A 27,232-nucleotide genomic window follows, 5' to 3' on the forward strand; every position below is an offset into this window, starting at 1 on the left:
TACTGGCCGACGCGATCCCGGGGCTATCACGTTCCTTCCGGTCAGCGCTGAATAGGGTGGTTGGTCGAATTGGTCCTATTACCTAAGTACCAGCGCCTTCCGGGAAGCAAGGAAATAACCCCACCCGAACCACGGCGTTAGTGGACACGCCGAGCGATTTGCGAGCCGCGATTCGGGCCGTTAACGGGAACTAACCCCGATTCGAGCGGTTGTCAATCGTGCCACGCTTACCCAATTGAGAAATCACGAAGACGGTCGAATCAGGAAAGACAGGAAGAACAGATCGGTTTATTAACTATTTACACAGGAAGAGGAAGAAGAGGAAAGAGAAAGAGCAATGTACAATGAAGAGGAAGAAGCAGATACACAGGGCAGCCTTATACAGTCTTATACTTATCCCTGGACACGGGCCCGTTCACACTCAGATTCACTCACACGGGGATGTAGATGGTCGGGTTGAAGGTCCAAAGATGGCCTCCACAGCTTGTCCGGTCCCCGACTCGTACCGTGCAGGCGGTGGAAGACGGCAGGCAGCTCTCCGCGTGGCGTAGGCGTGAGGCGGACAATTATATCGGGGAAAGGTCGGTAAGCTGGCGATTATATTTTGTATGTAATACTTGTACCGGCACCTTTATACGCGCTCCCGGTATCGCTGGGTACAATACGCCACTTCCCCAAGCCCTCTGCAATGCCACGTAAACCATTAAATACGGGCGCCTTCCACAATAGTCCTTCTGTACGAATGCCAATGCTTGGCTTCCCTCACGAGTCCTCACAATGGTCCTTCTCAACGCTGCAGTCCTCTGCAATGCGTGCCGCGCGCCAGTCCTTAGTAAAGCGCAATCAATCCTTTCAAGGCTTGTCACAGCGCGTCTCTTCTCATAACTTGATACTGCAACTGCAACTGTTGTTTTTTCCCTCGTGGTCCCCCTGTACTGTCTTTCCCTCGCGGTCCCCATGTGCTGTCTTTGTCTTTCCCTCGTGGTCCCCCTGTACTGTCTTTCCGTCGCGGTCCCCATGTGCTGTCTTTGTCTTTCCCTCGTGGTCCCCATGTGCTGTCTTTGTCTTTCCCTCGTGGTCCCCATGTGCTGTCTTTGTCTTTCCCTGGCGGTCCCCATGTGCTGTCTTTGTCTTTCCCTCGCGGTCCCCATGTGCTGTCTTTGTCTTTCCCTCGTGGTCCCCATGTGCTGTCTTTGTCTTTCCCTCGCGGTCCCCATGTGCTGTCTTTGTCTTTCCCTTGTGGTCCCCATGTGCTGTCTTTGTCTTTCCCTCGCGGTCCCCATGTGCTGTCTTTGTCTTTCCCTCGCGGTCCCCATGTGCTGTCTTTGTCTTTCCCTCGCGGTCCCCATGTGCTGTCTTTGTCTTTCCCTCGTGGTCCCCATGTGCTGTCTTTGTCTTTCCCTCGCGGTCCCCATGTGCTGTCTTTGTCTTTCCCTCGTGGTCCCCCTGTACTGTCTTTCCCTCGTGGTCCCCATGTGCTGTCTTTGTCTTTCCCTCGCGGTCCCCATGTGCTGTCTTTGTCTTTCCCTCGTGGTCCCCATGTGCTGTCTTTGTCTTTCCCTCGCGGTCCCCATGTGCTGTCTTTGTCTTTCCCTCGCGGTCCCCATGTACTGTCTTTCCCTCGCGGTCCCCATGTGCTGTCTTTGTCTTTCCCTCGCGGTCCCCATGTGCTGTCTTTGTCTTTCCCTCGTGGTCCCCATGTGCTGTCTTTGTCTTTCCCTCGTGGTCCCCCTGTACTGTCTTTCCCTCGTGGTCCCCATGTGCTGTCTTTGTCTTTCCCTCGTGATCCCCCTGTACTGTCTTTCCCTCGCGGTCCCCATGTGCTGTCTTTGTCTTTCCCTCGCGGTCCCCATGTGCTGTCTTTGTCTTTCCCTCGTGGTCCCCATGTGCTGTCTTTGTCTTTCCCTCGCGGTCCCCATGTGCTGTCTTTGTCTTTCCCTCGTGGTCCCTCTGTACTGTCTTTCCCTCGCGGTCCCCATGTGCTGTCTTTGTCTTTCCCTCGCGGTCCCAATGTGCTGTCTTTGTCTTTCCCTCGTGGTCCCCATGTGCTGTCCTTGTCTTTCCCTCGTGGTCCCCATGTGCTGTCTTTGTCTTTCCCTCGTGGTCCCCATGTGCTGTCTTTGTCTTTCCCTCACGGTCCCCATGTGCTGTCTTTGTCTTTCCCACGTGGTCCCCATGTGCTGTATTTGTCTTTCCCTCGCGGTCCCCATGTGCTGTCTTTGTCTTTCCCTCGCGGTCCCCATGTGCTGTCTTTGTCTTTCCCTCGTGGTCCCCCTGTACTGTCTTTCCCTCGCGGTCCCCATGTGCTGTCTTTGTCTTTCCCTCGTGGTCCCCCTGTACTGTCTTTCCCTCGCGGTCCCCATGTGCTGTCTTTGTCTTTCCCTCGCGGTCCCCATGTGCTGTCTTTGTCTTTCCCTCGTGGTCCCCATGTGCTGTCTTTGTCTTTCCCTCGTGGTCCCCATGTGCTGTCTTTGTCTTTCCCTCATGGTCCCCCTGTACTGTCTTTCCCTCGCGGGCCCCATGTGCTGTCTTTGTCTTTCCCTCGTGGTCCCCCTGTACTGTCTTTCCCTCGCGGTCCCCATGTGCTGTCTTTGTCTTTCCCTCGCGGTCCCCATGTGCTGTCTTTCCCTCGCGGTCCCCATGTGCTGTCTTTGTCTTTCCCTCGCGGTCCCCATGTGCTGTCTTTGTTTTTCCCTCGTGGTCCCCATGTGCTGTCTTTGTCTTTCCCTCGCGGTCCCCATGTGCTGTCTTTGTCTTTCCCTCGCTGTCCCCATGTGCTGTCTTTGTCTTTCCCTCGCGGTCCCCATGTGCTGTCTTTGTCTTTCTGTCGCGGTCCCCATGTGCTGTCTTTGTCTTTCCGTCGCGGTCCCCATGTGCTGTCTTTGTCTTTCCCTCGCGGTACCCATGTGCTGTCTTTGTCTTTCCCTCGTGGTCCCCATGTGCTGTCTTTGTCTTTCCCTCGCGGTCCCCATGTGCTGTCTTTGTCTTTCCCTTGTGGACCCCATGTGCTGTCTTTGTCTTTCCCTCGTGGTCCCCATGTGCTGTCTTTGTCTTTCCCTCGTGGTCCCCCTGTACTGTCTTTCCCTCGCGGTCCCCATGTGCTGTCTTTGTCTTTCCCTCGTGGTCCCCCTGTACTGTCTTTCCCTCGCGGTCCCCATGTGCTGTCTTTGTCTTTCCCTCGCGGTCACCATGTGCTGTCTTTGTCTTTCCCTCGTGGTCCCCATGTGCTGTCTTTGTCTTTCCCTCGCGGTCCCCATGTGCTGTCTTTGTCTTTCCCTCGCGGTCCCCATGTGCTGTCTTTGTCTTTCCCTCGTGGTCCCCATGTGCTGTCTTTGTCTTTCCCTCGCGGTCCCCATGTGCTGTCTTTGTCTTTCCCTCGTGGTCCCCACGTGCTGTCTTTGTCTTTCCCTCGCGGTCCCCATGTGCTGTCTTTGTCTTTCCCTCGCGGTCCCCATTTGCTGTCTTTGTCTTTCCATCGCGGTCCCCATGTGCTCTCTTTGTCTTTCCCTCGTGGTCCCCATGTGCTGTCTTTGTCTTTCCCTCGTGGTCCCCCTGTACTGTCTTTCCCTCGCGGTCCCCATGTGCTGTCTTTGTCTTTCCCTCGCGGTCCCCATGTGCAGTCTTTGTCTTTCCCTCGTGGTCCCCCTGTACTGTCTTTCCCTCGCGGTCCCCATGTGCTGTCTTTGTCTTTCCCTCGTGGTCCCCCTGTACTGTCTTTCCCTCGCGGTCCCCATGTGCTGTCTTTGTCTTTCCCTCGCGGTCCCCATGTGCTGTCTTTGTCTTTCCCTCATGGTCCCCCTGTACTATCTTTCCCTCGCAGTCCCCATGTGCTGTCTTTGTCTTTCCCTCATGGTCCCCATGTGCTGTCTTTGTCTTTCCCTCGTGGTCCCCCTGTACTGTCTTTCCCTCGCGGTCCCCATGTGCTGTCTTTGTCTTTCCCTCGCGGTCCCCATGTGCTGTCTTTGTCTTTCCCTCGCGGTCCCCATGTGCTGTCTTTGTCTTTCCCTCGCGGTCCCCATGTGCTGTCTTTGTCTTTCCCTCGCGGTCCCCATGTGCTGTCTTTGTCTTTCCCTCGTGGTCCCCATGTGCTGTCTTTGTCTTTCCCTCGTGGTCCCCATGTGCTGTCTTTGTCTTTCCCTCGCGGTCCCCATGTGCTGTCTTTGTCTTTCCCTCGCGGTCCCCATGTGCTGGCTTTGTCTTTCCCTCGCGGTCCCCATGTGCTGTCTTTGTCTTTCCTTCGCGGTTCCCATGTGCTGTCTTTGTCTTTCCCTCGCGGTCCCCATGTGCTGTCTTTGTCTTTCCCTCGCGGTCCCCATGTGCTGTCTTTGTCTTTCCCTCGTGGTCCCCCTGTACTGTCTTTGTCTTTCCCTCGCGGTTGTCAGCTCTTTCACGAGCCTCGATTCAGTATAGAAAAAAAAAAAAAAAAAAAACTGACGAGTGCCTCTCCCTTCTCATAACTTGATACTGCAACTGACGAGCGCCTCTCCCTTCTCATAACTTGATACTGCAACTGACGAGCGCCTCTCCCTTCTCATAACTTGATACTGCAACTGACGAGCGCCTCTCCCTTCTCATAACTTGATACTGCAACTGACGAGCGCCTCTCCCTTCTCATAACTGAGGTGGGGGCCTCGCGCAACGGGTTTTATTGCCTCGCCCAGCGAACCCTCTGGAATTTCTAGCCACACCCTGTCAGGCGATGTCGCCTCAGCCCTGATTGGCTGGTGGCCCTTACCGTCCCTCCTGCTGCCGATCCGATCTCAGCCTCGCTGCCGCTCCACCCCCTTTTTGGGCCTTACCTCGTGGCTGGGCTAGTTCCAGCAAACCAAGAGCAGCAAACGCTGCTGGCAGCCAAAGCGTAACAAACTGCGAACATCCCAAACTGCGAGCATCCCAAGCGTAACAAACTGCGAGTTGTAAAATGGGGCGCGGGATGGATTCTGCCCAACGAGGTGGAATTTGGAGGGTGGAGGCACAATGGAACGGGACCTACTCTTATTTGTTTTACACAACGCAGATGCAACTATTGGAAATGGCCTTATCCTAAACACATACTATGAAATAACTGACGTCTTAAGGTGACCTACATGTTGCATGTGGCCTAACTATGGGGTGCAACCTTTAACCTTTAATGATGTTAAGTGGGACAAATTGTTGTCGACCCAGATGGAATTAAAGGAAGATGGAAAAGATATATGGAAATGCTGTTGAATACAGAGAATGAATGGGATGGCAACATAGAGAGTAACCCAGTTTTAGGACCGGCAGAGAAGATAACTGAGAAGGAAGTTGAGGAAGCGATAAAAGCAATGAAGGGTAGAAAAGCGGGAGGGCCGACGGGAGTTGTGGGAGATATGTTGAAGGCAGCAGGAAGTTGGGGTGTGAAGAGAATGACAGAGATCTGTAATCTGGTGGTGAAAGAAGGCTGCATTCCAGTGGATTGGGAACTGAGTACCCTCGTCCCTCTATACAAGGGGAAAGGTGACCCTCTGGAGTGTGGCTCGTACCGAGCGATAAAGTTATTGGAGCATGGAATGAAGGTATTGGAAAGGGTGTTGGAGAGGAGGATAAGGAAGAAAGTGAAGATCGACGAAATGCAGTTTGGATTTATGCCAGGAAGAGGACGTGCTTTTCATTGTGAGGCAGTTGCAGGTGAAGTACATGGAGAAGAGGAAGAAGTTGTTTCTTGGGTTTGTTGATCTGGAGAAAGCATTCGATCGGGTTCCACGCAAAGTATTGACATGGGCATTGAGGAAGTTAGGAGTGGAGGAATGGTTGATCAGAGTAGTGATGGCAATGTATAAAAGAGCGCGCACAGCTGTAAGGACGAAGGACGGGAACAGTGGTGAGTTTGAGGTGAAGGTGGGAGTGCATCAGGGGTCGGTACTAAGTCCACTACTATTTGTAGCTGTGATGGAGGTGCTGGCTCAGAACGTAAAGGAGGGTTTACCGTGGGAGTTGTTGTATGCAGATGATCTGGTGTTGATTGCGGAAAGTATGGATGGACTGAAGGAAAAGATGAACACGTGGAAGGAATGTATGGAGACAAAAGGTCTGAAGGTGAATATCGGAAAGACGAAGGTGATGGCAAGTGGTAAAGCATGTGGTGAGGTGGAAAGAACTGGGAAGTGGCCCTGTGCTGTGTGTAGGAAGGGTGTCGGAGTGAACTCCATTCAGTGTACAATGTGCGCTGAGTGGGTTCATCAAAAATGTAGTGGTCTGAGAGGGTCATTAACCAGTGTGGCAGCTACATTCAAATGTAAGGTGTGCACAGAGGGAGCTGCAGATGGAGCAAATGTTGAGTTGGATCTTGGAGACGGCGTGAAGCTGGAAGGTGTGAAAACATTTTGCTACCTCGGAGACATGCTGAATGGAAAAGGTGGATCAGACTCGGCAACGGTTGCTCGAGTGAGATGTGCATGGAAGAAGTTTCGGGAATTGAGTGGCGTGCTGATGATGAGGGGAGTGTCGTTGAAGCTGAAGGGAAAGGTGTATGCTGCATGTGTGAGAAGTGTTATGATTTATGGGAGCGAGACATGGGTAATGAACGTAGAGCAGCAACGAAGGTTGGAAAGGGTGGAAATGCGAATGGTTCGACGGATGTGCGGAGTATCGTTGAGAGAGAGGAAGACAAATGATGAATTGCGAAAGATGATGGGAATAGAGCCTGTGATTAATGCTGTGAAGAGGAACAGGTTGAGATGGTTTGGTCATGTGTTGAGGAAGGATGAAAGTGACTGGTTGAGAAGAGTGATGGAAATGAATGTAGAAGGAAGTAGAAGACGGGGAAGACCGAGAAAGACTTGGCTAAAGATGGTGGAAGAAGAAATGCGGGCAAGGGGGTTAACAAGGAGAGATGCAGAAAATAGGGCAAAATGGAGAAGATTGTCATGGGGACCGCAAGGCTAACCCCCGCTCTAGCAGGGAAAATGGCCTTTAAAATGCATGTTGTAAAATGCATGTTGATGTTACCTGTGTGGGTTCTCAAAACCGCAACAATATTATCATCCATATTCCTGATGATATCATCATCCCTATTCCTGATTATATCATCATCCCTATTACTGATGATATCATCATCCCTATTCCTGATTATATCATCATCCCTATTCCTGATTATATCATCATCCCTATTACTGATGATATCATCATCCCTGTTCCTCCTGATATTCCTATTCCTCCTGATATAATCATTCTTATTCTTCCTCATGTTCCTATTCCTCCTGATATTCCTATTCCTCCTGGTATCATTCCTATACCTCCTGATATAATCATTCTTATTCTTCCTCATGTTCCTATTCCTCCTGATAAATCCTATTCCTCCTGATGTAACCATTCGTATTCCTCCTGATATCATTCCTATTCGTCCTGATATCATGCCAATTCCTCCTGATATAATCATTCTTATTCTTCCTCATGTTCCTATTCCTCCTGATATTCCTATTCCTCCTGATGTAACCATTCGTATTCCTCCTGATATCATTCCTATTCGTCCTGATATCATTCCAATTCCTCCTGATATAATCATTCTTATTCTTCCTCATGTTCCTATTCCTCCTGATATTCCTATTCCTCCTGATGTCATCATTCCTTTTCCTCCTGATATAATCATTCTTATTCTTCCTGATGTTCCTATCGGATTCATTCCTCTCAAAGAGATCATTGACTCTCTCCGAATTCGCATCACCATTAGCTGCAGGAATCGCTCTTCTTCTTCTTTTATCACTACCCAAGCCTCCGCCCAAAGAGAACCGATTTTGATCATTGACCACCTCAGATTCCTACACGTACTCTACCTTGATCATTCTCTGCTCTCTCATACAACCCTCACTGTAACCAGCGCATCCTCCAAAGTACTTGAATTGTCCCACATATTTTTAATCCCTATCCCTTCGTAATATCCATATCCTGTCTTCCCTCTTTCTTGCCGACCATGACCTCTGTTTTCCCCATACAGTCGTGGCCAAAAATATTGGCACCCTTGCACTTTTTTTCAAACAATGCACCATTTCTTCCAGAAGATTGTTGAAATTAAATAATCTTTTGACATCCACATATGTATTTCTTTGGTTTTCAGTGGAACAAAACAAAAAAAAGCTGAAATAATTTCTAAATCTTAGCTTATTCCATACAGAAATCCGAAAATGGTCCGGACAATATTTTTGGCACCTTTTAGAAGTTGTTAGAAATAATTAGATTTCAAGCAGGTGATTCTCCTTTACTTCGGAATTGAACTCACCTGTGGTGAGTTGCAGGTGCCTGCAACATAGAAAATCACTCATTCAACCAGTTTGAATCGAGAAAAGGAGTCATTCTGCTGTTTTGTGTCACTGTGTGTCAATGAGCATACAACAACACAACAACATGCATTTTAAGGCCATTTTCCCTGCTAGAGCAGGGGTTAGCCTTGCGGTCCCCAAGACGATCCTCTCCATTTTGCCCTATTTTCGGCATCTCCCCTTGTTAACCCCCTTGCCCGCATTTCTTCTTCCACCATCTTTAGCCAAGTCTTTCTCGGTCTTCCCCGTCCTCTACTTCCTTCTGCATTCATTTCCATCACTCTTCTCAACCAGTCACTTTCATCCTTCCTCAACACATGACCAAACCATCTCAAGCTGTTTCTCTTCACAGCATCCATCACAGGCTCTATTCCCATCATCTTTCGCAATTCATCATTTGTCTTCCTCTCTCTCTCAACGATACTCCGCACATCCGTCGAACCATTCGCATTTCCACCCTTTCCAACCTTCGTTGCTGCTCTACGTTCATTACCCATGTCTCGCTCCCATAAATCATAACACTTCTCACACATGCAGCATACACCTTTCCCTTCAGCTTCAACGACACTCCCCTCATCATCAGCACGCCACTCAGTTCCCGAAACTTCTTCCATGCACATCTCACTCGAGCAACCGTTGCCGAGTCTGATCCACCTTCTCCATTCAGCATGTCTCCGAGGTAGCAAAATGTTTTCACACCTTCCAGCTTCACGCCGTCTCCAAGATCCAACTCAACATTTCCTCCTTCTGCAGCTCCCTCTGTGCACACCTTACATTTGAATGTAGCTGCCACACTGGTTAATGACCCTCTCAGACCACTACATTTTTGATGAACCCACTCAGCGCACATTGTACACTGAATGGAGTTCACTCCGACACCCTTCCTACACACAGCACAGGGCCACTTCCCAGTTATTTCCACCTCACCACATGCTTTACCACTTGCCATCACCTTCGTCTTTCCGATATTCACCTTCAGACCTTTTGTCTCCATACATTCCTTCCACGTGTTCATCTTTTCCTTCAGTCCATCCATACTTTCCGCAATCAACACCAGATCATCTGCATACAACAACTCCCACGGTAAACCCTCCTTTACATTCTGAGCCAGCACCTCCATCACAGCTACAAATAGTAGTGGACTTAGTACCGACCCCTGATGCACTCCCACCTTCACCTCAAACTCACCACTGTTCCCGTCCTTCGTCCTTACAGCTGTGCGCACTCTTTTGTACATTGCCATCACTACTCTGATCAACCATTCCTCCACTCCTAACTTCCTCAATGCCCATGTCAATACTTTGCGTGGAACCCGATCGAATGCTTTCTCCAGATCAACAAACCCAAGAAACAACTTCTTCCTCTTCTCCATGTACTTCTCCTGCAACTGCCTCACAATGAAAAGCGCGTCTGTCGTTCCTCTTCCTGGCATGAATCCAAACTGCATTTCGTCGATCTTCACTTTCTTCCTTATCCTCCTCTCCAACACCCTTTCCAATACCTTCATTCCATGCTCCAATAACTTTATCGCTCCGTACGAGCCACACTCCAGAGGGTCACCTTTCCCCTTGTATAGAGGGACGAGGGTACTCAGTTCCCAATCCACTGGAATGCGGCCTTCTTTCACCACCAGATTACAGATCTCTGTCATTCTCTTCACACCCCAACTTCCTGCTGCCTTCAACATATCTCGCACAACTCTCGTCGGCCCTCCCACCTTTCTACCCTTCATTGCTTTTATCGCTTCTTCAACTTCCTTCTCAGTTATCTTCTCTGCCGGTCCTAAAACTGGGTTACTCTCTATGTTGCCATCCCATTCATTCTCTGTATTCAACAGCATTTCCATATATCTTTTCCATTTTCCTTTAATTCCATCTGGGTCGACAACGATTTGTCCCACTTCATCCTTCAAGCAACTCACCCCCATCACATCACACCTCTCTTTCGCTATCTGCTTTGCAATCCTGAATACTGCTTTCTGACCCTCTTCCGAATCCAAGCGTTCTCCGAACATTTTCCTACATGCCTCCTGCGCCTTTGCTACCCCTTTCTTTGCAGCCTTCCTGGCTGCCTTATAACTTTCATGCTCTGCTGTTTCTGCTCCCGTACCCTTCGCCTTCTGCCACTCCTTGAACTTCTTCCTCTTCTCGTCAATCCTCTTTCCAACTTCATCATCCCACCACCATGTTTCCGAGTGCCTCGGTGGTCCTTTTGTCCATCCACATACCTCACCAACGGCTCCCAACAGACTAGCTTTCATTGACATCCAACCACTTTCAAGCTCAACCACATCATCCTCGACCCTACTCAGCCTCTCTTTTAATGCCTCCCTTACTGTCACCTCTTTCAACCTCCACACCTTCATTCTCGGTTGGTACTTCACCCGCCGAGCTCTCCTCGCACCTTTCACCCTTACGTCGCAGACAACCAAGTGGTGCTGTGAAACAGCCTCCTCCCCCGGGATCACCTTTGTGTCCCGGAGGTGCCCCCTATCTCGCCTACGCACCATTAGGTAGTCAACGGTTGTCGTCGACCCACCTGACGTGTATGTAACAAGCTTATTATCCTCTTTCTGGAACTGAGTATTACAAATCAACAAATCAGCTGCATCAGCAAACTCCAAAATCCTTTCACCTTCTCCATTTCTCACAGCATATCCGTAACCCCCATGACCTCCCTCAAAACCATCCATACTCCTTCCCACATGTCCATTTAGGTCTCCTCCTACCACAACAACTTCCTCATCTTTCACGTTTTCCATCAGCTTCTCTATCGCACACCAGAACTTGTCCTTCTCTTCATCGCTTCGACCAACCTGCGGAGCATATCCTGAGATGACGTTCACCAAGAGCTTTCCAATCATCATTTTCACCATCATCAACCTATCACTCACTCTGGTCACACTCACCACACTGTCTACAAACTCCTCAGAAAACAGGACACCAACAACACCATTCACGCCCTCCAGGCACCCTTGCCACACAAACTTGTATTTCTGTCCCTGCCTACCCTTCACCATTCTCACACCACTTCCCTTCCATCTCGTCTCTTGCACACAACATATGTCCACTCTTCTTCTGACCAATACTTCCACCACTTCTCCTGATCTCCCTGTCATTGTCCCTACATTCCATGTCCCAAACCTCAGAAACCGATCTCCACTTCGGGCTGTACACTGCCCACATGTAGTTGTAATTGTCATGGTTCTCTTTTTGAGGCAATGTTTTTTATGGCCGGATGCCCTTCCTGACGCCAACTCTCTTAATCGCCTCTTACGACACGCAGGGATACGGCGTACCTATTCTTATCCAGGGTACACACTGGGAAACGTTTAAAACATGGACATTTTGGGGGGTTGGGGGGGGGGGGCGGCGTCAGCATCACTGCTGCGGTTTAAACATATTTAAATAAATATTTAAACAAAACCATGAAAAACAATCTGGGAAAAGTCTCTAAGTGAGAACGTGGATTTGAGAAAGCAGGAGCAGAGGTGAAAGAAAAACGAGATATAGGAGGCGGGGCAAAAGTCGAGACGAGGAGGCCGCACGAGACACAAGGCCGCATGAGGCGCACGGCGCGAACAAAGAAACGACTAATTACACACAAATTTGCAACAACTCCAAAACCAAATAGAAACACACAATAACACATACACAACAAAATACGCAGCGGAAATTTGACAAAGAAACGAACGGGAAAACACTCAAACTTTGATGCCATGGAGAGATCGAAGCAAGCCCCGTCACTCGAGGGACCGGAACTCTATTCCTGATGATATCATCATTCCTATTCCTGATGATATCATCATCCATATTCCTGATGATATCATCATCCATATTCCTGATGATATCATCATCCCTATTTCTGATTATATAATTATTCTTATTCCTGATGGTATCATCATTCCTATTCCTGATGATATCATCATCCCAATTCCTGATGATATCATCATCCCTATTCCTGATTATATCATCATTCCTATTACTGATATCATCATCCCTATTCCTGATGATATTGTTGCGGATCTCCAACGTCGGCCTTCCCCTTATCAAGGGGGGATTAATCCCCTTGTCCTTTTACTGGCCGACGCGATCCCGGGGCTATCACGTTCCTTCCGGTCAGCGCTGAATAGGGTGGTTGGTCGAATTGGTCCTATTACCTAAGTACCAGCGCCTTCCGGGAAGCAAGGAAATAACCCCACCCGAACCACGGCGTTGGTGGACACGCCGAGCGATTTGCGAGCCGCGATTCGGGCCGTTAACGGGAACTAACCCCGATTCGAGCGGTTGTCAATCGTGCCACGCTTACCCAATTGAGAAATCACGAAGACGGTCGAATCAGGAAAGACAGGAAGAACAGATCGGTTTATTAACTATTTACACAGGAAGAGGAAGAAGAGGAAAGAGAAAGAGCAATGTACAATGAAGAGGAAGAAGCAGATACACAGGGCAGCCTTATACAGTCTTATACTTATCCCTGGACACGGGCCCGTTCACACTCAGATTCACTCACACGGGGATGTAGATGGTCGGGTTGAAGGTCCAAAGATGGCCTCCACAGCTTGTCCGGTCCCCGACTCGTACCGTGCAGGCGGTGGAAGACGGCAGGCAGCTCTCCGCGTGGCGTAGGCGTGAGGCGGACAATTATATCGGGGAAAGGTCGGTAAGCTGGCGATTATATTTTGTATGTAATACTTGTACCGGCACCTTTATACGCGCTCCCGGTATCGCTGGGTACAATACGCCACTTCCCCAAGCCCTCTGCAATGCCACGTAAACCATTAAATACGGGCGCCTTCCACAATAGTCCTTCTGTACGAATGCCAATGCTTGGCTTCCCTCACGAGTCCTCACAATGGTCCTTCTCAACGCTGCAGTCCTCTGCAATGCGTGCCGCGCGCCAGTCCTTAGTAAAGCGCAATCAATCCTTTCAAGGCTTGTCACAGCGCGTCTCTTCTCATAACTTGATACTGCAACTGCAACTGTTGTTTTTTCCCTCGTGGTCCCCCTGTACTGTCTTTCCCTCGCGGTCCCCATGTGCTGTCTTTGTCTTTCCCTCGTGGTCCCCCTGTACTGTCTTTCCGTCGCGGTCCCCATGTGCTGTCTTTGTCTTTCCCTCGTGGTCCCCATGTGCTGTCTTTGTCTTTCCCTCGTGGTCCCCATGTGCTGTCTTTGTCTTTCCCTGGCGGTCCCCATGTGCTGTCTTTGTCTTTCCCTCGCGGTCCCCATGTGCTGTCTTTGTCTTTCCCTCGTGGTCCCCATGTGCTGTCTTTGTCTTTCCCTCGCGGTCCCCATGTGCTGTCTTTGTCTTTCCCTCGTGGTCCCCATGTGCTGTCTTTGTCTTTCCCTCGCGGTCCCCATGTGCTGTCTTTGTCTTTCCCTCGCGGTCCCCATGTGCTGTCTTTGTCTTTCCCTCGCGGTCCCCATGTGCTGTCTTTGTCTTTCCCTCGTGGTCCCCATGTGCTGTCTTTGTCTTTCCCTCGCGGTCCCCATGTGCTGTCTTTGTCTTTCCCTCGTGGTCCCCCTGTACTGTCTTTCCCTCGTGGTCCCCATGTGCTGTCTTTGTCTTTCCCTCGCGGTCCCCATGTGCTGTCTTTGTCTTTCCCTCGTGGTCCCCATGTGCTGTCTTTGTCTTTCCCTCGCGGTCCCCATGTACTGTCTTTCCCTCGCGGTCCCCATGTGCTGTCTTTGTCTTTCCCTCGCGGTCCCCATGTGCTGTCTTTGTCTTTCCCTCGTGGTCCCCATGTGCTGTCTTTGTCTTTCCCTCGTGGTCCCCCTGTACTGTCTTTCCCTCGTGGTCCCCATGTGCTGTCTTTGTCTTTCCCTCGTGATCCCCCTGTACTGTCTTTCCCTCGCGGTCCCCATGTGCTGTCTTTGTCTTTCCCTCGCGGTCCCCATGTGCTGTCTTTGTCTTTCCCTCGTGGTCCCCATGTGCTGTCTTTGTCTTTCCCTCGCGGTCCCCATGTGCTGTCTTTGTCTTTCCCTCGTGGTCCCTCTGTACTGTCTTTCCCTCGCGGTCCCCATGTGCTGTCTTTGTCTTTCCCTCGCGGTCCCAATGTGCTGTCTTTGTCTTTCCCTCGTGGTCCCCATGTGCTGTCCTTGTCTTTCCCTCGTGGTCCCCATGTGCTGTCTTTGTCTTTCCCTCGTGGTCCCCATGTGCTGTCTTTGTCTTTCCCTCACGGTCCCCATGTGCTGTCTTTGTCTTTCCCACGTGGTCCCCATGTGCTGTATTTGTCTTTCCCTCGCGGTCCCCATGTGCTGTCTTTGTCTTTCCCTCGCGGTCCCCATGTGCTGTCTTTGTCTTTCCCTCGTGGTCCCCCTGTACTGTCTTTCCCTCGCGGTCCCCATGTGCTGTCTTTGTCTTTCCCTCGTGGTCCCCCTGTACTGTCTTTCCCTCGCGGTCCCCATGTGCTGTCTTTGTCTTTCCCTCGCGGTCCCCATGTGCTGTCTTTGTCTTTCCCTCGTGGTCCCCATGTGCTGTCTTTGTCTTTCCCTCGTGGTCCCCATGTGCTGTCTTTGTCTTTCCCTCATGGTCCCCCTGTACTGTCTTTCCCTCGCGGGCCCCATGTGCTGTCTTTGTCTTTCCCTCGTGGTCCCCCTGTACTGTCTTTCCCTCGCGGTCCCCATGTGCTGTCTTTGTCTTTCCCTCGCGGTCCCCATGTGCTGTCTTTCCCTCGCGGTCCCCATGTGCTGTCTTTGTCTTTCCCTCGCGGTCCCCATGTGCTGTCTTTGTTTTTCCCTCGTGGTCCCCATGTGCTGTCTTTGTCTTTCCCTCGCGGTCCCCATGTGCTGTCTTTGTCTTTCCCTCGCTGTCCCCATGTGCTGTCTTTGTCTTTCCCTCGCGGTCCCCATGTGCTGTCTTTGTCTTTCTGTCGCGGTCCCCATGTGCTGTCTTTGTCTTTCCGTCGCGGTCCCCATGTGCTGTCTTTGTCTTTCCCTCGCGGTACCCATGTGCTGTCTTTGTCTTTCCCTCGTGGTCCCCATGTGCTGTCTTTGTCTTTCCCTCGCGGTCCCCATGTGCTGTCTTTGTCTTTCCCTTGTGGACCCCATGTGCTGTCTTTGTCTTTCCCTCGTGGTCCCCATGTGCTGTCTTTGTCTTTCCCTCGTGGTCCCCCTGTACTGTCTTTCCCTCGCGGTCCCCATGTGCTGTCTTTGTCTTTCCCTCGTGGTCCCCCTGTACTGTCTTTCCCTCGCGGTCCCCATGTGCTGTCTTTGTCTTTCCCTCGCGGTCACCATGTGCTGTCTTTGTCTTTCCCTCGTGGTCCCCATGTGCTGTCTTTGTCTTTCCCTCGCGGTCCCCATGTGCTGTCTTTGTCTTTCCCTCGCGGTCCCCATGTGCTGTCTTTGTCTTTCCCTCGTGGTCCCCATGTGCTGTCTTTGTCTTTCCCTCGCGGTCCCCATGTGCTGTCTTTGTCTTTCCCTCATGGTCCCCACGTGCTGTCTTTGTCTTTCCCTCGCGGTCCCCATGTGCTGTCTTTGTCTTTCCCTCGCGGTCCCCATTTGCTGTCTTTGTCTTTCCATCGCGGTCCCCATGTGCTCTCTTTGTCTTTCCCTCGTGGTCCCCATGTGCTGTCTTTGTCTTTCCCTCGCGGTCCCCATGTGCTGTCTTTGTCTTTCCCTCGTGGTCCCCCTGTACTGTCTTTCCCTCGCGGTCCCCATGTGCTGTCTTTGTCTTTCCCTCGCGGTCCCCATGTGCAGTCTTTGTCTTTCCCTCGTGGTCCCCCTGTACTGTCTTTCCCTCGCGGTCCCCATGTGCTGTCTTTGTCTTTCCCTCGTGGTCCCCCTGTACTGTCTTTCCCTCGCGGTCCCCATGTGCTGTCTTTGTCTTTCCCTCGCGGTCCCCATGTGCTGTCTTTGTCTTTCCCTCATGGTCCCCCTGTACTATCTTTCCCTCGCAGTCCCCATGTGCTGTCTTTGTCTTTCCCTCATGGTCCCCATGTGCTGTCTTTGTCTTTCCCTCGTGGTCCCCCTGTACTGTCTTTCCCTCGCGGTCCCCATGTGCTGTCTTTGTCTTTCCCTCGCGGTCCCCATGTGCTGTCTTTGTCTTTCCCTCGTGGTCCCCATGTGCTGTCTTTGTCTTTCCCTCGCGGTCCCCATGTGCTGTCTTTGTCTTTCCCTCGCGGTCCCCATGTGCTGTCTTTGTCTTTCCCTCGCGGTCCCCATGTGCTGTCTTTGTCTTTCCCTCGTGGTCCCCATGTGCTGTCTTTGTCTTTCCCTCGTGGTCCCCATGTGCTGTCTTTGTCTTTCCCTCGCGGTCCCCATGTGCTGTCTTTGTCTTTCCCTCGCGGTCCCCATGTGCTGTCTTTGTCTTTCCCTCGCGGTCCCCATGTGCTGTCTTTGTCTTTCCTTCGCGGTTCCCATGTGCTGTCTTTGTCTTTCCCTCGCGGTCCCCATGTGCTGTCTTTGTCTTTCCCTCGCGGTCCCCATGTGCTGTCTTTGTCTTTCCCTCGTGGTCCCCCTGTACTGTCTTTGTCTTTCCCTCGCGGTTGTCAGCTCTTTCACGAGCCTCGATTCAGTATAGAAAAAAAAAAAAAAAAAAACTGACGAGTGCCTCTCCCTTCTCATAACTTGATACTGCAACTGACGAGCGCCTCTCCCTTCTCATAACTTGATACTGCAACTGACGAGCGCCTCTCCCTTCTCATAACTTGATACTGCAACTGACGAGCGCCTCTCCCTTCTCATAACTTGATACTGCAACTGACGAGCGCCTCTCCCTTCTCATAACTGAGGTGGGGGCCTCGCGCAACGGGTTTTATTGCCTCGCCCAGCGAACCCTCTGGAATTTCTAGCCACACCCTGTCAGGCGATGTCGCCTCAGCCCTGATTGGCTGGTGGCCCTTACCGTCCCTCCTGCTGCCGATCCGATCTCAGCCTCGCTGCCGCTCCACCCCCTTTTTGGGCCTTACCTCGTGGCTGGGCTAGTTCCAGCAAACCAAGAGCAGCAAACGCTGCTGGCAGCCAAAGCGTAACAAACTGCGAACATCCCAAACTGCGAGCATCCCAAGCGTAACAAACTGCGAGTTGTAAAATGGGGCGCGGGATGGATTCTGCCCAACGAGGTGGAATTTGGAGGGTGGAGGCACAATGGAACGGGACCTACTCTTATTTGTTTTACACAACGCAGATGCAACTATTGGAAATGGCCTTATCCTAAACACATACTATGAAATAACTGACGTCTTAAGGTGACCTACGTGTTGCATGTGGCCTAACTATGGGGTGCAACCTTTAACCTTTAATGATGTTAAGTGGGACAAATTGTTGTCGACCCAGATGGAATTAAAGGAAGATGGAAAAGATATATGGAAATGCTGTTGAATACAGAGAATGAATGGGATGGCAACATAGAGAGTAACCCAGTTTTAGGACCGGCAGAGAAGATAACTGAGAAGGAAGTTGAGGAAGCGATAAAAGCAATGAAGGGTAGAAAAGCGGGAGGGCCGACGGGAGTTGTGGGAGATATGTTGAAGGCAGCAGGAAGTTGGGGTGTGAAGAGAATGACAGAGATCTGTAATCTGGTGGTGAAAGAAGGCTGCATTCCAGTGGATTGGGAACTGAGTACCCTCGTCCCTCTATACAAGGGGAAAGGTGACCCTCTGGAGTGTGGCTCGTACCGAGCGATAAAGTTATTGGAGCATGGAATGAAGGTATTGGAAAGGGTGTTGGAGAGGAGGATAAGGAAGAAAGTGAAGATCGACGAAATGCAGTTTGGATTTATGCCAGGAAGAGGACGTGCTTTTCATTGTGAGGCAGTTGCAGGTGAAGTACATGGAGAAGAGGAAGAAGTTGTTTCTTGGGTTTGTTGATCTGGAGAAAGCATTCGATCGGGTTCCACGCAAAGTATTGACATGGGCATTGAGGAAGTTAGGAGTGGAGGAATGGTTGATCAGAGTAGTGATGGCAATGTATAAAAGAGCGCGCACAGCTGTAAGGACGAAGGACGGGAACAGTGGTGAGTTTGAGGTGAAGGTGGGAGTGCATCAGGGGTCGGTACTAAGTCCACTACTATTTGTAGCTGTGATGGAGGTGCTGGCTCAGAACGTAAAGGAGGGTTTACCGTGGGAGTTGTTGTATGCAGATGATCTGGTGTTGATTGCGGAAAGTATGGATGGACTGAAGGAAAAGATGAACACGTGGAAGGAATGTATGGAGACAAAAGGTCTGAAGGTGAATATCGGAAAGACGAAGGTGATGGCAAGTGGTAAAGCATGTGGTGAGGTGGAAAGAACTGGGAAGTGGCCCTGTGCTGTGTGTAGGAAGGGTGTCGGAGTGAACTCCATTCAGTGTACAATGTGCGCTGAGTGGGTTCATCAAAAATGTAGTGGTCTGAGAGGGTCATTAACCAGTGTGGCAGCTACATTCAAATGTAAGGTGTGCACAGAGGGAGCTGCAGATGGAGCAAATGTTGAGTTGGATCTTGGAGACGGCGTGAAGCTGGAAGGTGTGAAAACATTTTGCTACCTCGGAGACATGCTGAATGGAAAAGGTGGATCAGACTCGGCAACGGTTGCTCGAGTGAGATGTGCATGGAAGAAGTTTCGGGAATTGAGTGGCGTGCTGATGATGAGGGGAGTGTCGTTGAAGCTGAAGGGAAAGGTGTATGCTGCATGTGTGAGAAGTGTTATGATTTATGGGAGCGAGACATGGGTAATGAACGTAGAGCAGCAACGAAGGTTGGAAAGGGTGGAAATGCGAATGGTTCGACGGATGTGCGGAGTATCGTTGAGAGAGAGGAAGACAAATGATGAATTGCGAAAGATGATGGGAATAGAGCCTGTGATTAATGCTGTGAAGAGGAACAGGTTGAGATGGTTTGGTCATGTGTTGAGGAAGGATGAAAGTGACTGGTTGAGAAGAGTGATGGAAATGAATGTAGAAGGAAGTAGAAGACGGGGAAGACCGAGAAAGACTTGGCTAAAGATGGTGGAAGAAGAAATGCGGGCAAGGGGGTTAACAAGGAGAGATGCAGAAAATAGGGCAAAATGGAGAAGATTGTCATGGGGACCGCAAGGCTAACCCCCGCTCTAGCAGGGAAAATGGCCTTTAAAATGCATGTTGTAAAATGCATGTTGATGTTACCTGTGTGGGTTCTCAAAACCGCAACAATATTATCATCCATATTCCTGATGATATCATCATCCCTATTCCTGATTATATCATCATCCCTATTACTGATGATATCATCATCCCTATTCCTGATTATATCATCATCCCTATTCCTGATTATATCATCATCCCTATTACTGATGATATCATCATCCCTGTTCCTCCTGATATTCCTATTCCTCCTGATATAATCATTCTTATTCTTCCTCATGTTCCTATTCCTCCTGATATTCCTATTCCTCCTGGTATCATTCCTATACCTCCTGATATAATCATTCTTATTCTTCCTCATGTTCCTATTCCTCCTGATAAATCCTATTCCTCCTGATGTAACCATTCGTATTCCTCCTGATATCATTCCTATTCGTCCTGATATCATGCCAATTCCTCCTGATATAATCATTCTTATTCTTCCTCATGTTCCTATTCCTCCTGATATTCCTATTCCTCCTGATGTAACCATTCGTATTCCTCCTGATATCATTCCTATTCGTCCTGATATCATTCCAATTCCTCCTGATATAATCATTCTTATTCTTCCTCATGTTCCTATCGGATTCATTCCTCTCAAAGAGATCATTGACTCTCTCCGAATTCGCATCACCATTATCTGCAGGAATCGCTCTTCTTCTTCTTTTATCACTACCCAAGCCTCCGCCCAAAGAGAACCGATTTTGATCATTGACCACCTCAGATTCCTACACGTACTCTACCTTGATCATTCTCTGCTCTCTCATACAACCCTCACTGTAACCAGCGCATCCTCCAAAGTACTTGAATTGTCCCACATATTTTTAATCCCTATCCCTTCGTAATATCCATATCCTGTCTTCCCTCTTTCTTGCCGACCATGACCTCTGTTTTCCCCATACAGTCGTGGCCAAAAATATTGGCACCCTTGCACTTTTTTTCAAACAATGCACCATTTCTTCCAGAAGATTGTTGAAATTAAATAATCTTTTGACATCCACATATGTATTTCTTTGGTTTTCAGTGGAACAAAACAAAAAAAAGCTGAAATAATTTCTAAATCTTAGCTTATTCCATACAGAAATCCGAAAATGGTCCGGACAATATTTTTGGCACCTTTTAGAAGTTGTTAGAAATAATTAGATTTCAAGCAGGTGATTCTCCTTTACTTCGGAATTGAACTCACCTGTGGTGAGTTGCAGGTGCCTGCAACATAGAAAATCACTCATTCAACCAGTTTGAATCGAGAAAAGGAGTCATTCTGCTGTTTTGTGTCACTGTGTGTCAATGAGCATACAACAACACAACAACATGCATTTTAAGGCCATTTTCCCTGCTAGAGCAGGGGTTAGCCTTGCGGTCCCCAAGACGATCCTCTCCATTTTGCCCTATTTTCGGCATCTCCCCTTGTTAACCCCCTTGCCCGCATTTCTTCTTCCACCATCTTTAGCCAAGTCTTTCTCGGTCTTCCCCGTCCTCTACTTCCTTCTGCATTCATTTCCATCACTCTTCTCAACCAGTCACTTTCATCCTTCCTCAACACATGACCAAACCATCTCAAGCTGTTTCTCTTCACAGCATCCATCACAGGCTCTATTCCCATCATCTTTCGCAATTCATCATTTGTCTTCCTCTCTCTCTCAACGATACTCCGCACATCCACCGAACCATTCGCATTTCCACCCTTTCCAGCCTTCGTTGCTGCTCTACGTTCATTACCCATGTCTCGCTCCCATAAATCATAACACTTCTCACACATGCAGCATACACCTTTCCCTTCAGCTTCAACGACACTCCCCTCCTCATCAGCACGCCACTCAGTTCCCGAAACTTCTTCCATGCACATCTCACTCCAGCAACCATTGCTGAGTCTGATCCACCTTCTCCATTCAGCATTTCTCCGAGGTAGCAAAATGTTTTCACACCTTCCAGCTTCACGCCGTCTCCAAGATCCAACTCAACATTTCCTCCATCTGCAGCTCCCTCTGTGCACACCTTACATTTGAATGTAGCTGCCACACTGGTTAATGACCCTCTCAGACCACTACATTTTTGATGAACCCACTCAGCACACATTGTACATTGAATGGAGTTCACTCCGACACCCTTCCTGCACACAGCACACGGCCACTTCCCAGTTCTTTCCACCTCCCCACATGCTTTACCACTTGCCATCACCTTCGTCTTTCCGATATTCACCTTCAACCTTTTGTCTCCATACATTCCTTCCACTTCTTTATCTTTTCATTCAGTCCATCCATACTTTGCGCAATCAACAACAGATCATCTGCATACAACAACTTCCACGGTAAACCCTCCTTTACATTCCGAGCCAGCACCTCCATCACAGCTACAAATAGTAGTGGACTTAGTAATGAGCCCTGATGCACTCCCACCTTCACCTCAAACTCACCACTGTTCCCATCCTTCGTCCTTACAGCTGTGCGTGCTCTTTTGTACACTGCCATCACTACTCTGATCAACCATTCCTCCACTCCTAACTTCCTCAATGCCCATGCCACTACTTCGCGTGGAACCCTATCGAATGCTTTCTCCAGATCAACAAACCCAAGAAACAACTTCTTCCTCTTCTCCATGTACTTCTCCTGCAACTGTCTTACAATAAAAAAACGCGTCTGTCGTTCCTCTTCCTGGCATAAATCCAGAACTGCATTTCGTCAATCTTCACTTTCTTCCTTATCCTCCTCTCCAACACCCTTTCCAATACCTTCATTCCATGCTCCAATAACTTTATTGCTCGATACGAGTAACAGTCCAGAGGGTCACCTTTCCCCTTGTATTGAGGGACGAGGGTACTCAGTTCCCAATCCACTGGAATGCCGCCTTCTTTCACTACCAGCTTACAGATCTCTGTCATTCTCTTCACACCCCAACTTCCTGCTGCCTTCAACATATCTCCCACAACTCCCGTCGGCCCTCCCGCTTTTCTACTCTTCATTGCTTTTATCGCTTTCTCAACTTCCTTCTCAGTTATCTTCTCTGCCAGTCCTAAAACTGGGTTACTCTCTATGTTGCCATCCCATTTATTCTCTGCATTCAACAGCATTTCCATATATCTCTTCCATCTTCTTTTAATCTTCCTTTAATTCCATCTGGGTCCACAACGATTTGTCCCACTTCATCCTTCAAGCAACTCACCCCCATCACATCACACCTCTCTTTCGCTATCTGCTTTGCAATCCCGAATAGCGCTCTCTGACCCTCTTCCGAATCCAAGCGTTCTCCGAACATTTTCCTACATGCCTCCTGCGCCTTTGCTACCTCTTTCTTTGCAGCCTTCTTGGCTGCCTTATAACTTTCACGCTCTGCTTTTTCTGCTCTCGTACCCTTCGCGTTCTGCCACTCCTTGAACTTCTTCCTCTTCTCGTCAATCCTCTTTCCAACTTCATCATCCCACCACCATGTTTCCGAGTGCCTCGGTGGTCCTTTTGTCCATCCACATACCTCGCCAACGGCTCCCAACAGACTATCTTTCATTGACATCCAACCATTTTCAAGCTCAACCACATCATCCTCTACCCTACTCAGCCTCTCTTTTAATGCCTCCCTTACTGTCACCTCTTTCAACCTCCACACCTTCATTCTCGGTTCGTACTTCACCCGCCGAGCCCTCCTCGCACCTTTCACCCTTATGTTGCAGACAACCAAGTGGTGTTGTGAAACAGCCTCCTCCCCCGGGATCACCTTTGTGTCCCGGAGGTGCCCCCTATCTCGCCTACGCACCATCAGGTAGTCAACGGTTGTCGTCGACCCACCTGACGTGTATGTAACAAGCTTATTATCCTCTTTCTGGAACTGAGTATTACAAATCAACAAATCAGCTCCATCAGCAAACTCCAAAATCCTTTCACCTTCTCCATTTCTCACACCACATCCGTAACCACCATGAACTCCCTCAAAACCGTCCATACTCCTTCCCACATGTCCATTTAGGTCTCCTCCTACCACAACAACTTCCTCATCTTTCACATTTTACATCAGCTTCTCTGTTGCTCACCAGAACTTGTCCTTCTCTTCATCGCTCCGACCAACCTGCGGAGCATATCCCGAGATGACGTTTACCAAGAGCTTTCCAATCATCATTTTCACCATCATCAGCCTATCACTCACTCTCGTCACTCTACACTCAACTCACTCTCGTCACTCTACTCACTCTACACAATGAGCATGGAGAAAATAAATAAAACCAGAGAATTGTCTGAGAGGTCAGACCCAAGATTGCAGCCAAGCATGGACAATCTCAAGGCCACAAGTCCATCTAAGCCTCTCCTCAGTAAAAGACACATGAAAACCCGCTTGGAGTTTGCAAAAAAGCACCCAAAGGACTCTCAGACTGTGAGAAACAAAATTCTGTGGTCTGATGAAACCAAGATTGAACTGTTTGGCTTTTGTCTGGCCACGTTGCCATATAGCCCAGATCGGTGGAGTGTTGCAGTGATGGTTGTCCTGGAAGTTTCTCCCATCTCCACACAGGATCTCTGGAGCTCAGCCAGAGTGACCATCGGGTTCTTGGTCACCTCTCTTACCAAGGCCCTTCTCCCCCAATTGCTCAGTTTGGCCGGGCGGCCAGCTCTAGGAAGAGTCGTGGTTGTTCCAAACTTCTTCTATTTAAGAATTATGGAGGCCACTGTGCTCTTGGGAACCTTCAATGCAGCAGAGATTTTTGTCCCGCGGAGCGAAAGGGGGACTATGGTTTGTGTGTGCAGGCGTGCGTGCGTGCATGCGTGCGTATGTGCATGCGTGCGTAAGCGAAGGACCGAATTCTAATTTGGTGTGGGTGCAACCCACGTCAAAATCCAAGATGGCCACCGCCATGTATGTCTGAACCTTGTGAGCGGAATATCTTGAAAATAAGCGAAGTACCAACTTCTAATCTGGTGTGTGGGTGTATCTCGGCATAAGGAAGAACGCTATTGAAAATTGGGTCGCCACGTCAAAATCCAAGATGGCCGCCACCATAGATATGTCTGAACCTTGTGAGCGGAATATCTTGAAAAATAAGCAAAGTACCAACTTCTAATCTGGTGTGTGTGTGTCTCGGCATAAGGAAGAACGCTATTGAAAATTGGGTCGCCACGTCAAAATCCAAGATGGCCGCCGCCATGTATGTCTGAACCTTGTGAGCGGAATATCTTGAAAAATAAACGAAGTACCAACTTCTAATCTGGTGTTTGGTTGTATCTTCGCATAAGGAAGAAAGCTATTGAAAAGTGGGTCGGCACGTCAAAATCCAAGATGGCCGCCACCATATATATGTCTGAACCTTGTGAGCGAAATATCTTGAAAAATAAACGAACTACTAACTTCTAATCTGGTGAGTGGGTGTATCTACACTTAAGGAAGAACGCTATCGAAAATTGGTCGCCACGTTAAAATCCAAGATGGCCGCCGCCATGTATGTCTGAACCTTGTGAGCGGAATATCTTGAAAAATAAGCGAAGTACCAACTTCTAATCTGGTGTGTGGGTGTATCTACGCATAAGGGAGAACGCTATTGAAAATTGGGTCGGCACGTCAAAATCCAAGATGGCCGCCTCGCGTCTTCCACTTTGTCCACTCACATCACTTCACCGACGGGGGACCTCGGCGTAACGCTTGTATTTCTTGGTATTTCTATGTATATATGTTTTACCACCGTAGAACAATAGCACTTTGTATGTTCAGTCCCCACATATTAGGTATAAAGGAACTGCTCAACGGTGAAAAAATGAAACTTGGCATATGTCATCAACTCCCCATTGGTGATATAGGGTGATAACGATGACATCGTCAGTGAAGTGGTATTCCAGCCACAATTGGTTGAATCAAAATTCTCATCTGAAACTTCTCCGACTTGATGTGAGTGAATAATTACCTCCATCACCAAAGGTGGATGGAGGTTGTTTTCACCCCTGTCTGTCTGTTTGTTTGTCTGTCTGTGAACAATTTATCTCAAAACGTTGTGGACGGATTCGGGTGAAATTTGCCAGAGATGTAGTGTATGTGACCAGGATGAAATGATTAGATTTTGGTGAGGATCCGGATTCGGATCCGGCTTGTATTTTTTAAGTGATTCTTCACCATTGGGAGATAGAGCCAAAAACGATACATAGTAGGATATCTTAAAAAGTTACGGATGGATTTGGACGATACCTGGTGGAGAGGTGGTGTGTGTGACGAGGACGAATCAATTTGATTTTGGTGAAGATCTGAATATGGATTCGGATATGATAATTATTCAATTTTTAAGTGTTTCTTCACCATTGAGAGATCGTGCGAAAAGCGATATATAACATGATATTTAAAAAAGTTATAGATGACTTATGACAAAACTAGGTGTATGATTGGTTAGGTGAGAAGAACAAGCCAATTAGATTTTGGTTCAGGTCCGAATCCAGATCTGGCCTAACATTGGGATACAAAACAAACTCTTCAGCCTGGCAGAGAGAGGTATGCGCTCTGCTGAGTGCCGTTCTAGTTGAAGCTATGACATCATCAGCCTTGTGGTCTGGTGGCCATATTGGGTTGAAAATAAAAAGGTAAAAATCTTCTTCTCTGGAGCTATGTAACAGATCGATGCGAAGCTTCATACATATGATCGAATAGCCATGTAACAGAAATGTGGAATATAGTTTGAAAAAAAAAAATTCATACTCACCTTCATTGTCACAATTTAGCCTTTATGTGCTAAATTGTTAAATATCCTAATAATTAATCAATAAAGATACAGATAATGGCAATGTATGTGACATAATAAGGTGCATGGATGATACGGGTATATAGGCCATAATAGTAGCGTGTTCCATTAAAGATGGTATTTTTGTTCAGAATGAGCATGCGAAGCGAGACTATGCGCTCTACGAGTGCCGCTCTCGTTGTGGAAGTAACTATTCCTGCAATCCTCTGGTATCTTCTCCTTCTCTATTTAAATAAATAAATCCCATCTTTTTTTTTTTCATACAACACTGCGGCTAATGGCAGAGCAAGATTTAACTGACAGTGGGGTAGTGGGGCAACACTTGAGCACAACCAATAAGGGAATGAATGAATAGCAAAAGAAAGAAAGAAAGAGAGAGAGAGAGGAGGTGATGAAACACTGAAACTAGTAAGTAATAAGGTTGAGGTTAAGGTTTAACAAACCCACATGTGGAGTGAATGTGTCAGTAAAAACCACATATCGAGTTAAGAAGGGTTGACAAAACCACATGTAGTGTGAATTTTACAATTTCCGACGAAGACAAGTGTTAGGTTTCCTTCAATGGAGAAGTTATATCCATCCAAATTCACCTCAGATAAGTTTTTAAAGCAATAGATGTGAATGATTATAAGGTTGTAATTGTAAGAAAGCACAATCTATGCAAATATAAAATATTTATTAATGAAGGAGCAGAGATGATCCTTAAATTCAATCAGCTGTTTGTGCCACATAAATGTCCAAGGAGAGGTTCTTCCTTCACTTCTCATTCACACTTTGCACCGACATCAGATAACGCCATGGTGGCGGCGAGAATAACCACAGAAGATGACAGTCAGGCAGTTGTCTGCGGGAATTCAATCCATCCTGTAGCGCTCAAGTTCACCAAAGGTGGCGCTATTCAAACAAACTGTAAGAACGAGGACGTATACACCATCATTTTTCCTAGGGATTTTCCAGTGGCCAAATGAACCGCCATCCCTGCTAAAAACTGGTCGGTGCAACATTTTACCTCTGTGACAAATTTGGTCCAAATCCATTCAGAGGTGCAGGAGTGAAGAGGTAGCACACAGACAGACAGACTAAACCCCCCCCCCCCCCAAAAAAAACACCTTTAGAACCCATTTTTCCCCGCAGAGCAGGGGTTGGTGTGTTTTCGGGCACCGTGGTCCCCTTTTTTT

At 48.6% G+C, this 27,232-nt stretch overlaps 1 protein-coding gene across 4 annotated transcripts in view; it reads left to right on the plus strand.

Moving 5' to 3' along the window:
- The window catches only part of LOC137428699 (uncharacterized), an 86,753-nt gene that overhangs the window by 16,731 nt on the left and 42,790 nt on the right, over nucleotides 1-27,232 (plus strand). The window lies entirely within an intron of this gene.

Source organism: Myxine glutinosa, chromosome 5, assembly GCF_964187855.1.
Source record: "Myxine glutinosa chromosome 5, kmMyxGlut1.1, whole genome shotgun sequence".
Lineage (NCBI taxonomy): Eukaryota > Metazoa > Chordata > Myxini > Myxiniformes > Myxinidae > Myxine > Myxine glutinosa.